Source organism: Pinus tabuliformis, chromosome 3_1, assembly GCF_031772625.1.
Source record: "Pinus tabuliformis cultivar Carrire ecotype Pingquan chromosome 3_1, CPIR1, whole genome shotgun sequence".
Taxonomy (NCBI): Eukaryota; Viridiplantae; Streptophyta; class Pinopsida; order Pinales; family Pinaceae; genus Pinus; species Pinus tabuliformis.
The window spans coordinates 931,451,145-931,463,793 of NC_142301.1; the positions used below are offsets into that span (position 1 = coordinate 931,451,145).

The 12,649-nt window shown below is 34.4% G+C and overlaps 1 pseudogene; it reads right to left on the minus strand.

The window, feature by feature from the left end:
- Window positions 1-6,516: 6,516 nt before the first annotated feature.
- LOC149190809 (putative E3 ubiquitin-protein ligase ARI1 pseudogene) lies at window positions 6,517-8,952 on the minus strand (annotated as a pseudogene).
- Window positions 8,953-12,649: the final 3,697 nt, after the last annotated feature.

Below are 12,649 nucleotides of genomic sequence, written 5' to 3' on the forward strand. Positions count from 1 at the left end.
CAAAGAGGCTCCTCAAAATGGATCAAAACTATGTTGCCAACACCTCTTATCATAATACAAGGGTATATTTCAAATATCTCATCTTACTTGTCTCTTTAATTTAATTTTTTACATTTATAATATTTATAAACCTAATTTACATTTCAGATCTATGGGTTATTGAAAAATACACATAACAAGTGAAAAAAAAAACCAAATCATAATAGAACAAAACCATTTTATAGTGGGAATCCAAGGATGATAAAACTCACTCAAAATAACAACAATAGTTCAACAAAGTTACAACTTCTAGACAAGTTAGTCACCATTGAAATGTCCATGGATTAAACTAGAACACCAATGGAAACTACTCATAGGTCATTTGGTTCCCCAATTAGTCATCTCCAACATTGTCTCATATTGTTGTAACTCTCAACCCTATTTCTCTTGTGGCCTTGGTGTCCTACCAAGTATTTAACTCTTCATAGTTTCCTCCAATTTCACTTCCTCACATGCTCCTTATCCATGCCAATCCAAGAACCACTTTTCTTGATATACCTACTCAAGTTAATGTAATGGATCTTCTGTTAAATGCAATCCAACCATGGGATTGCAAACAAGTGTAATTAGTATACCTTCAAATATGGGATAGTAAAAAAAACTCATATTCATTACTCTCCTCACTCTTTTTTATCTTATACGAATGTGAAGTTTGGGGATGAAATATCTCTAGAGAATGTTGAAGAAGGATAGATCAAATCCAAAAGAATTTATAACTTATGATCCTAGTATTAAAAGCGTATGCCATGTCATCCCACCATTGGGAAACTCAATTGGCGATGGCCATGAAAGTGAAGTATTATGTTCCAAGAGGTTATAGGTTAAAATTCCCCAAGTTTACCCATGGACCATGTGCTAGGGGCAATTTAGTTCACCTAGAGGTTATAGTGGTAGCATTTGGAATCGACCTTGTGTCAAGTAAATACAAGATTGGCCTAGTTGCCAATTCCTCTAGATACCAAAAAAAAGTGTCTGCCCTATCCTATCCTCCTCATAGAAGAAAGCCTATCCCCAGTTTGAGTCCATGGCAATATACGCTTTACCTAATTATTTGACACTAATGACATATTGTCTTTTTGAAGATTCAATGCCAACTTTCTAGCCAAATTATCAACTTCCAATAAACCAATAATTTGATTCTATTGAATCACAAAATCATAATGTTATCATGCTACATGATACAATGGTACTCCAATTCATTGATCTTAGAGTATGCTCACAAAATATTCTCCTTAATAAAATGAATTAGCTCTTTGCAACTTCTCAAAATTCTTTCGCATTCATTGATATCACTTTTGTCCATGTTCAGATGATAACCTCAATCCCTAATGGGGAGACAATTTTGATTCTAGCTTCCAAAGAGAATCCTTTTTTAGATCTATAGAGTAGGAAAGAACTTGAACAGGGTTAAGGACAAACTTATATACATCCATGAAATTTCATTAAAAATTTTAGTAGTTCCTTAATCTAAGGATGAATTCCAAATAGAACCAAACTAAAAATAGATACAACTATTTGAATACAAGAAATAGTAAGAGTTACCATAAACTAGAAAATCCTCAAGATGAACCTCTCTCGTTAAGTGCAGTTGTCCATAAGTTTGTTGAAGTACCTTTCCCCAATTGTTTCCTAATAATTATAGGTTTAAGAAGATACAAAATAAAGGATAGAAAAACTAGAAGGGTTGAAAATTAAAGAGACCCCACAAATGAAAATAAGTGACTAAGAGAAGGGAAGGAGCTAGTCTAATATGGCTAGACTCCTTCACTTAAACTTTATCAAACCGATTGAGTGATGTGCCTACCCCAAAAGGGAAAATTCTATGTTTATGAAAGGGAATGGAGAGTGAAGAATCATCAAATTGAGATATACATTATGTAGTGGAACCCCAAGCTTGCATAAACAATGTTGATGGGAGGTCCAAAATAATTAACAACCATACCAAGGTTATTATCCCCACCAAAACTAGGATGTGCTATTGCCCAATTATAATACCTACAAACTCCATTATCCTATTGATGAAACACATAATATAATGAGATCTTTCAATAGCCACAACCAAAATTAATGAACATAGGCTTAAGGTACTAAAAAGGAATTTTTAATCTCCCAATCTGATGCAAATGGAATGATGAACCATCTAATCACTCATGAGAGAATAAATGCAATATGAAACCATCAATATGAACTTAGAGCTATGGGATATAACATGTAGTGCTACCCCCATTTTTCAATAGTATTCCAATCTCAAGGTTTAAAGCTATGTTAGCTCACTTGTATTCCACATAGTTGAGGTGTCTTTTGACATGGAAATATGAGGAATGTGAAAGGAAATTGGAATCCTTTTTAATCCAAATGATAATGTCTGTCAAGTTCTTTCCCTCCAGCATCACAAAGCATTCATGGATTTGATTGTGGCTATGGAATCTCCAACAATTTTAAACAACTTGACCATTTCCTCCTTTGTAATCAATATCCCTTAAATTGTTAGTAAGCCTTTGCGTATTTATAATAACTAGTCAAATCCCTATGCAAAAGTGGAAACTATTTTCTCCCAAGATCAAGAATTACTCCCCTCACTCTCACAACCCTTACATATTTAAAGAAAAATTAAGAAGAGTATTTGGAAAGAGTTATCAATACATTAAATGAAATCTACAATGATGATATAGTAATGGGTGGAAGTGATTCATCTTCTAATCATTTCTAGAGAAAGACAAGTTAAATTGTTGATGCTAATTGTAATATACTCCATGTAATATCGAGTATTATGGATGAGGATTTTGATAATGTGACAAATATATGTTAGACCCATGTGCAACAAGACAAAGCTAACATTCAATCTTACGATTGATTTTGAGAAAGGAAATATGGTACTAGTAAGATTAGGAAATGAACAAATCCCAATGACATATAACTTGAATCTATTCCAATTAATATCACAGTTTGGGCATGGATCCCAAAGAAAGAATATTGCAAAATGACAAAGATAACTAAATGTGGTGTAGAATCTATAATTGATATGCTTGAGCAAACATCATGAGATTAGGTGGAGACAACTTAGTTTTTACTATAATAATAATAATAATAAATTAAATGTTGCTACTCTTATTTATAAGTTATTTTAATCCTTAAAACATTATAACTGAGACTTATTCATATAATATTTTTCTTATAAACTTTAAAGTGATGTCAATTTTAGTTAGTAAAAAATTATTTTGAGTCAAACAATATTAGTTATTATCATCCTAGATCCATCTTTTCTGTAGCACCTGAGGGAACTGTGATCCTCTGGTTCTCTCCACATCAACATAACAACAACTAATATCAACAAGTGTAGTGGAAAGTTGTACCTTTCTCCTAGATCACATGCATGACAATCATCCAAGAACTCCTTGCATAGGTATCCAACCCAGTTATAATGAACCCCTGTTGGCACACTGATGACTCCTATGGTTCTCTCCACACCAACATAAAAACAACTAAGATCAACCAAGTGTAGTGGAAAGTTGTACCTTTCTCCTTGACCTCATGCATGACAGTCATCCAAAAACTCCTTGCATAGGTATCCAACCCAGTTATAATGGACCCCATTGGCACACTGATGACACCACCAACGTGTTAGAAAATTATATATTACGGAGAAATGGAACACATTAAATATTGTAGAAATATAAACACATAAAATGCATAAAACAAGAGAGACACAAATGTCTTAGTTAAAACATTATAACTCAGACTTATTCATAATTTTTTTCTTATAACTTTTAAAGTGATGTCAATTTTAGTTATTAAAAAACTATTTTGAATCAAACAATATTAGTTATTATCATCCTAGATTCACTTAACTATGAATCTATCAAATGCTTAGTGGGATCAAATCCCTTTTCACTGTTTGCATGTCAAGAGATTTGATCATGGTAGATCCAAAGTTAAGATGAATCTAGATTGGTTTAATTTCTCCGTTTAAATAAGCTATATTCTACATGAATACCATGGGTCAATACTATGGGTTCTCCATACAATGGATCATTTTTAATTTTATTTTTATCTTTTTTTTATACAATTATTTTTATTTTTACTTCTATTTTTTAATTTTTCTTTTATTTTTGTCTTTACTTTTATTTGAAGCCAGTTAAAATGTTTATATTATTGCACTTTAATCTTTTTATTTAATTTAATTGTTTTTGTTTTTATTTTTATTTACATGACATTACATTACGTTACAATATCTCTACCATAGTGGCCTGGAGAGCCCCTATCCATGAAATGAAAATAATTAAAATTATTATAGCAATAGCTTAATAGGTCACTCTAAAATGGGTTTATTCTTTTGTAGGTTGAGCTTAAAGAGGTTTGAGGGGTTTTTCCCAATTAGATTCCCCATAGAAATCAGTGTATTTTTCGTTGTGCTTATTGCATGTCTATGCATGTTGTTCTAACTTGTGAGTTTCTTTAGGCAGATCAGTAGAGTAGAATTTTGTCTCATGATTTTAGATTAAATTTCTTGAACATATCCAATTCTATAAAATTCATCCTCTCCTCAGAGACAATGTGCCCAAATAGTGTATCTATGATTGGAAGAAATCAAATTTGTTAAGATTTGCAATAAATACATTATATAAAGCGATTGGGAAAAAAAGTGGGATATATATATATATATATATATATATATATATATATATATATATATATATATATATATATATATATATTCAGAGGACCAAATTTGTCAAGGTGAAAACATTTAATTCAAGTTTTGCACTCTAAAAAAATCAAGAAGAGATTTGATGCTCTCCCTAAATTCGTGATTAAGTTAATTTAATTTATTTAATTTTAATTGTATTATATTTTATATTTTAAAATATTATATTCAAAATCTAGAGTGTAAAAAGTATCAATTGTAAATTAACTATTTTACTTTAATTATTTTTTTTGTAAGCTGCGGTGGTACTCTTCTTTTTCTATTACTTTAAATAAAAAACAAAACAGTACATATTTGGTTGACTTCAACTCGCCCTCTTGGGGAAACCGAGTTTTTCAGCCACCTAAAGTTCTTAATAGCCGACCAAAAATAAAAGTTCCAGATTCTGATTATCCATGCTAAATAAACTAAATAGTCTTGCATATTTCTATTTCTACTAGTATGCATATAGCGATTTTCCTCATCTAATACTTTAAGCAAACTATAATTATCTATACTATGCAGCTTCATCAAAATTAATACATATCTATGCTCAAACAGCTTCTGCCGCTGGTCACTGGTTTGTCTCCCTGATGGCACCCTGTTGTCCTTCCCTCATCATTTGCTGAATTTCCTCAAGCTTCTTTTCTTGCATCTCCAAAGTAATCTGAATAATCCTCAGCTCCCTCCTTAAGTTGGGGACTCCTTGCGCCAATTCTGCCATCTCTGTTGCAGCTTGTTCCAAGGCTTTAGCCAATAATTTCTTCATCACCCAGTAGATATGCAGGGACTGCTTAAATAGGGACATTTTGCCTCTAGTATTGTCAGGGTCATGGAGTAAAACCCCCCAATCTTCCATCTCTGAGTCAGACTGAGCCTCAAGCGAATCTTCTTCCATGTTCTAGATAATCCTCCTGATTCTTGGGTTAGTATTCTGACTGTAAGCCTTTTATGCTTGTTGGATTTTCTTATCTAACGACCTACTTGTTCTTTTAACAGGTCTCCCTCTATGCCCCTGTCTTCCTCCCCTTTCTCCACTGTTTCTGTGCGGTCCTCTGCCTCTTCTGCTACCCGAATCCAGCCTGCTACCCGCGCCTCTGCCTCCCATCTGTCTGCCACGTTGCCTTACCTTTTCCTCCTGCTGTCCTTACTGCTCTTCACTGGTTTGCTGGGTATCCCAGCCTCCTACAGTTCCACCACGTTCCTTGCTTCGCCTGCCTTGTTCTTGCAGGTCTTCCTCATCCTCAGAATCGTCATAAATTTCGTATATCTCTTCCACTGTTTCCTCCTTCGCTAACGCCTTGCCCTTTCTGTCCCTGTCTTTGCGTTCCGTGGCTTCCAATTCCTCTACAGCCCTTGCTCTCTTCCTGGTTTCCATGATGTCCTCAGTAAGGTTTCGGCACAATTTCTCTCTGGTGCGAATCTCCACCACCTTTCTTCCCTTCGTGCTCTGCTTTCCAAACAAGTTTCCTCGTCGTCGTTCCTTTCGTTGCTGCCCGTTTATAATCCTCCTTGCTTTGATCTGCCTACCTGTCAACTTAGCCTTCTGCTGCCATCTGTTATTTTTCCTGCTGCCTTTCCTATCAATTATCTTTCTATCCTCATTTCCATTTCTGGACTCTGACATACCGTTCTTTCCCCCTCTCCGATCGCATGAGTTAATTATATTGCTGTGGGGTGGTTGTTTCTTACCTGTCGTCGCACACTTCTGCTGTAATGTACCTTGCTTGCCCATTATGCCACTCCCCCGCCTTGACTGACAATCATTTAATTTCTGGGATTTCCGATCCATCTCACCTGTCCGTTGCACGGATGTTACGATTCTCATTTGTTGCTTGCTCATGGTCATAATTAATGATACTGGCCAGTTCTTCCCATTCTCTGTTGGGTCGCAACATTCTCCATTGATTGTCAATCCCTTTTAGTAAATCAATCCCTTTTAGTAAATCAGCGATTTCTTGAACAATCCCTGCAGTTCTCCAACTAGTGGTGATCTGCTCCCAATTCTTCCCGTTGTTAAGTTTCTTCAAAATTTCTATTGCTATTTGAGAGTCTCCTTCTATTTCCAGATTTTTATAGCCATTTCTAATCGCGATTCTCAAGCCCTGGTGGATCGCCCATAACTCGGCCTCATTGTTTGTCATCTCCCCTCCCCACTCTGCATAAATCCATCTAGTGGTTTTCTGACTATCACGGAAGATACCTCCGAATCCGGCATTGCCTGGGTTCCCCTTCGATGCCCCGTCAAAGTTCAACTATTTTACTTTAATTATTATTTTAATTTATTTTTTATGTTTATGTAACTTAATCTACTCAAAATGTTAAACCAACATGACAAAATAAAAGATCTGCCATATTTACAACATCTATTATATTGAGATTGAGAGTGCCTCTTGACGCAATGACTACTAAAGATCAATATCTACCAAACATTAAAACACTTACTTTATCATACATGAACCTTGAGAAAAATCATAAAATTAACTAAATCACAAATTTGTTTTAAATTATTATTGATAAAAAATCAATAACATACATTTGAAAAAAATACAAATCATATTTACAACATCTATTATATTGAGATTGAGAATGTCTCTTAACGCAATAACTATCAAACATCAATATTTAACAAACATTAAAACGCTTACTTCATCATACACAAAATTAAAAAAAAAAATCATAAAATTAACTAAATCACAAATTTGTTTTAAATTATTATTGATAAAAATAATGAATAACATGCATTTGAAAAAAACATGTATAAATTTCTTAATCATAAAAATTCAATCCTATTTCTATTTTAGCATATAGATGATTAACTTGTCATTCATTCAATGAGATAATTAAACTAATAAAAACCAAGTTCCAAAATAAATAAAAAATAATACGCGTATTGCGATATCGATTACGTATGGGATAGTATGTGGACACCTTTGGGGTTATATGTAGCAATTGGGTGTGCTGTCAACCCAAGGTCACGGACCAAATCATTTTGGATAAACTCATACATTCTTCGACACATTGTATCAACCACGCCACTGAGATCAATAACTTGCCCTCGGTTGGCCATTACACTCTGTTGGTAAGAAGGCCCCTCAATAATCTTTGAAAGCCTTTCTACTGCTCCCTCTAGCTGTTGCTGTTGATCTTCAAAAAGATTTTGTTTCAATTCTTTTTCTGTAGGTGTCAATATATTTCTGAGTATGTCATCACCAAACATGTGAAATGCACAAGCATATGAATAAGCAAGGGCACGCCTTGACCTAAACAACCTTTGCAGTGCATTTAGTAGCCATCTATAGTCACTAACACGGGATTCCTTGCTTTCAAAATCTAAAATATCTTTCTCTAATAATTCCCTTTGCTTTGTTTCAAGATCCAATGAATCCGTATGAGCTTTCCATCTGGAGTAATAATGTGTGTACCTTCTCAAATCACGTTGTGCCTTCTCAATATCCTTCTCCTCCTGATCTTCTCTATATCGACCACAACTGTGCCCAACAATGTTTATTCCAGTGGCAGCACCACACAACCAGCAGAAGTATTCGCCACATACACACCTCACCAAGTTGCAGCCACCATCTTTATCCACGTTCCTCCCACAATTGGGGCAAGACTTGGTATTAACTGCAATCCAATTTATTGTCTCAGAGTCGTCCTGGCATTTCTTCTCCCACAGTTTCCACATGGAGCAGGAGCAAGGAGAGTGTGGTTGTGCCAAACAATTAAAGCAAAATTGACGCCCACAACTGCACTGAATCTCACAGTAAACGTCTCTTTCAACACTGGCTGCATTTCCACAATTGGGAACACTAGGGCACCACTTCACTTTGTCGTTATCGTCAATATACGACTCAAATAGGAAGCGATCGAAGCGGTGGGCTGCTTATCATCGCTTGGGAAAATAACCAGTCATTCCCCCTCTCTACAAATGCATCAAATAATCTTGTAAAATCCCAGCGATAATGAATCAAAAGTGTGCGAGCAAACTGTTCCTTTACATCAGGGATATCCATCACCTTGCGTAAATCCTCCCTCTGTGACGGCAATAAAGTTTGTTGAGAGATGAGGCTGATGTTCTGTGCACCGTCAGGGATGGAGGTAGAAACATCTTCTACGCAGACTTCATTTTCCTCGCCGCGCATCAAATCCTCCTCATCGCCGCTCATCAAATCCTCCATCAGATCCTCCTCATCACCGCTCATCAAGTCCTCCTCCTCGCTGCTCATCATCCACCCTCCTCCTGGCTGCTCATCATCCACTCCGCCATGACAAATCTTTCTCGATATTTATGAGATTATGCGATGCAAGAAACCGTTCTCGATATAAGATAATGATGTTAGCTTCTAGAAGCAAAGAAGAAAAAGAGGGAGCGATGAGAATTGAGAAAGATGCGATCGTAAATGGCCATATTTATAAACATCGATATAACGGATACTCTTTCGGCCTTGGGCCGACTTACACGGCTTTGCTTTCCAAATAAGCAACGCCTATTGGTCAGTGAAAATGTTTGTAACAATGAAAACTGGACATGTTAATTTAATTTTTACCAATTTACATCTGTTTTTTTGTTAATCATGTAGTGAATCAGTCATTGCCAGTTTTAATTTATGAGAGATTCAGGATCAATCTTCGTAGCTACCACTATAACACCAAGAGTACATCCAACTACCTACAAATAAATATACTAAAATCCTATGATTTTACCAATTTACAACATTTAATGATTAAAAAAGTACATTATTAAGTATGATATGAGGGTGTGATGCCTAAGTCATCCATAATTTAAACACACAACCACATAAAGAAACTTTGTTAAATATGAATGGATTACTCAAACTTGTGAAGTTAATTACATAAAAATCTCAAGCATAAAGTTTTTTAAGAAATATTTTTATTCTATTCTAAGATCACATTAATATAATAAAATATGTTTATTTTTAAAGTGTATTAATGGAATTTCACATTAAAATATGTAACAAGACAATTTTATAATAGTTATTTATTAGTATAATGATATACTAATATTATTTAGAGAGCTTGGGCTTTGGTTCATAGCGATGGAAGATACTCTTTTTAACTTAATTTCGCCCGCTTTGTGGTATGGATTAAATTTTCAGATATTTTTTTGGGCTCAGTGCTTTCCATGTTTATTTTATGGTAAATTTTACATTAAAAATATATAATAATTATTATTATTAAGTGAATTATAATTTTATTTTAAGTTAAAATTATTGTTTTTACATTTAAGTTAATATAGATTCATTTTAACTTCATATCTATTTGGACACTGAATCTCGGTTATCTAATCTGCTAGCTAGTTGTGCCTTATTCCGTCAAGGACGCAACACATTGAGACTATTGTCGAGTTGTTCACAACTTCACTTGTGAACAATTCTCAATGAGTTGTTCACAACTCCACTTCTGAACAACTTTCAATCTGTCCACTGTTGCTCCTCAACTACTCAGGGACTTCAACGCACTATGCTCTAATGAAGACCAACATAGGGCATGGAGAGTTGCCACCTGTCACTGTAAGATGTCCATCTCCCATAGTATGGGACTTCCATGAACCACTCGAGTATAAAATGGCTGAACCAAATCTTTCTTTTAGCCAAGCATCCACATGTTGTATTCCAAGCATGAATGTGGGACTCAAAACCAAACCAAATTAGGTTTCCTTAGGCTTTACCGCAATCCCCACCAGATCACTAGGCCCTAAGCAAGCATGGATGCCATCAGATTTCTCCACCTACATCGTGAGGATTTTTTTTGTCTCCTAGTCTCTAGTCTTACTGTATATCCCACTATACAATGGTGTAGGGTTTCTAGGCCTAATCAATACTCAACCCTCCAGGATTTACGTATATCCTATTATTCACTGGTTAAGGATTCCTAGGCCTGATTGAGGGCGCACACCTCAGTCAAGGATTCCTAGGCTTGATTGAAGGCACACACCTTAGTTGAGGATTCCTAGGCCCACCAAGGCACACAAAATCTTTCTTTACCATAATTCCACTTCAGTCCAGGGATTCTTAGGCCTTGTGTTCTTTCTTTCAGAGACCACCTCACTCAGTTTCGAAACAATTCGATAATCCATCTCAACCAAATACAAGAGAGCTCATCACACCATGACTATTAGAAAATGGAAAGGAAAGGCTAAAGAAAATTGTCACACCTAGCAAAACACATGAGAATGACAACAAGAGAACCAAATACACACGTGCATGTACCATGCATGCCAATGCTAGTAAGGAAATCGCACATGCAAATGGATACTTGCAAATAATCTTGTTGTAACTATTAGATCCTTCTCTTCCTTGCTTAATCTTTGTTTTCCTTTTCCTTCTTGTTCTTTCCTTTATTTTCATTAATCTAATGCTAGAGTGCTCCAAAGCCTTTGCCAATTTCTTTAGCCATAATAAACCAATTGAACACCCATACTAGGAATTTTTAATAATAATTCTATAATAATAATGATTTCCTTAGCCATAATAATCATTCTATAATAAACACACAAAAAATTAATATTTATAATATAACAAGATTCTTAACTATGAAGATTCACTCCCATTTTACCATGCATATTATTAAGTTCTAAATAGGATTTCTTACAATACCATAACTCATTTCAAAACAAAAAAGTATAAAAATTTTATTTTAATTTTAAAATTAAAACTTAATACTTACAATAAACCTACAATATAACAAAATTCATAACCATGGATATTCACCCCATTTTACCATGGATATTATTAACTTGTAAGTATGTTTTGTTACAATACCATCGACCAATACTATGACTTAACAATACCACTTGCTCAAAAACCATAACTCATTTCATAATCAAAATATTTCATAAATATTTTATTTTATGACATTTTTAAAATTAAATTTAAAAGTAAAATACTATGGGGAGATATTGTAATAGTGTAAATGTTTGTGAACATTTACATGTGGGATCAGTGAAAAAATAAAAAGTAATTTCCTCTAGAGACACTCTCCAACCCAATATGCAGAGATGATGTAATGTCATGTAAACATTTTGACTCAATCATAATAAAATTAAAATTAAAATAAAACTAGCATTTGCACCTTATGTTGCAAAGGAAACCCCGTAAGGCATAGAGTGGGGAAGAATAGGGACATGTGAATGGACATTGTTGAAAGCAAGGGTGGATGATAACGAGTTACAATTGCAATAGTTAGTTATGTGTATTCTGAAAATGGATATTTTGTAAATAATAATAGTTTGTGGAAGAATAGCGACATGTGAATGGACATTGATCTATTAATTTTTCATTTACATACACTCACATCGTATGAACCTTGTTTTTTTGCAGCGTGGGATAAGAATCTGAAGTTATCATTGAGATAAATAAATCTCTATAATACATACTCGTTACATACATACATACATACATACATACATACATACATACATACATACATATATATATATATATATATATATATGAAGATCTATGCTATGATTTATATTACTGTGGCAATGCCATTTTTCTCTCGCAAAGTTGCATCCATTGGTTTTTTTTAAGACATTAAAAGAATCTAGCTGCTATGGTTTGTTATGATCGATGGGTTATCTTTCAGATTATATTGTAAGATGATGTTAGATACATTAAAATATAAAAAGAAGCAATCAGGATGCCTTAAGATTTATTTTTCATGTTAATGTGGATCAGTAATTCATTACTAGATAGAATGTACTTCTCATCTGCTCTGGATCTTGACCTGAGTGTGCTTGCAATTCATTGAGTGTAGTGGGCAAGCCCTTATTGTCTATGGGGGATGTGTACCTTTGTTTCTAGGCATGAGCCAGCTGTCATGATTGTAGCTGGTCCGTGCCCAGGATGGCTTAAGATTTGTTTTTCATGTTAATGTGGATCAATAATTATTTATCAGATA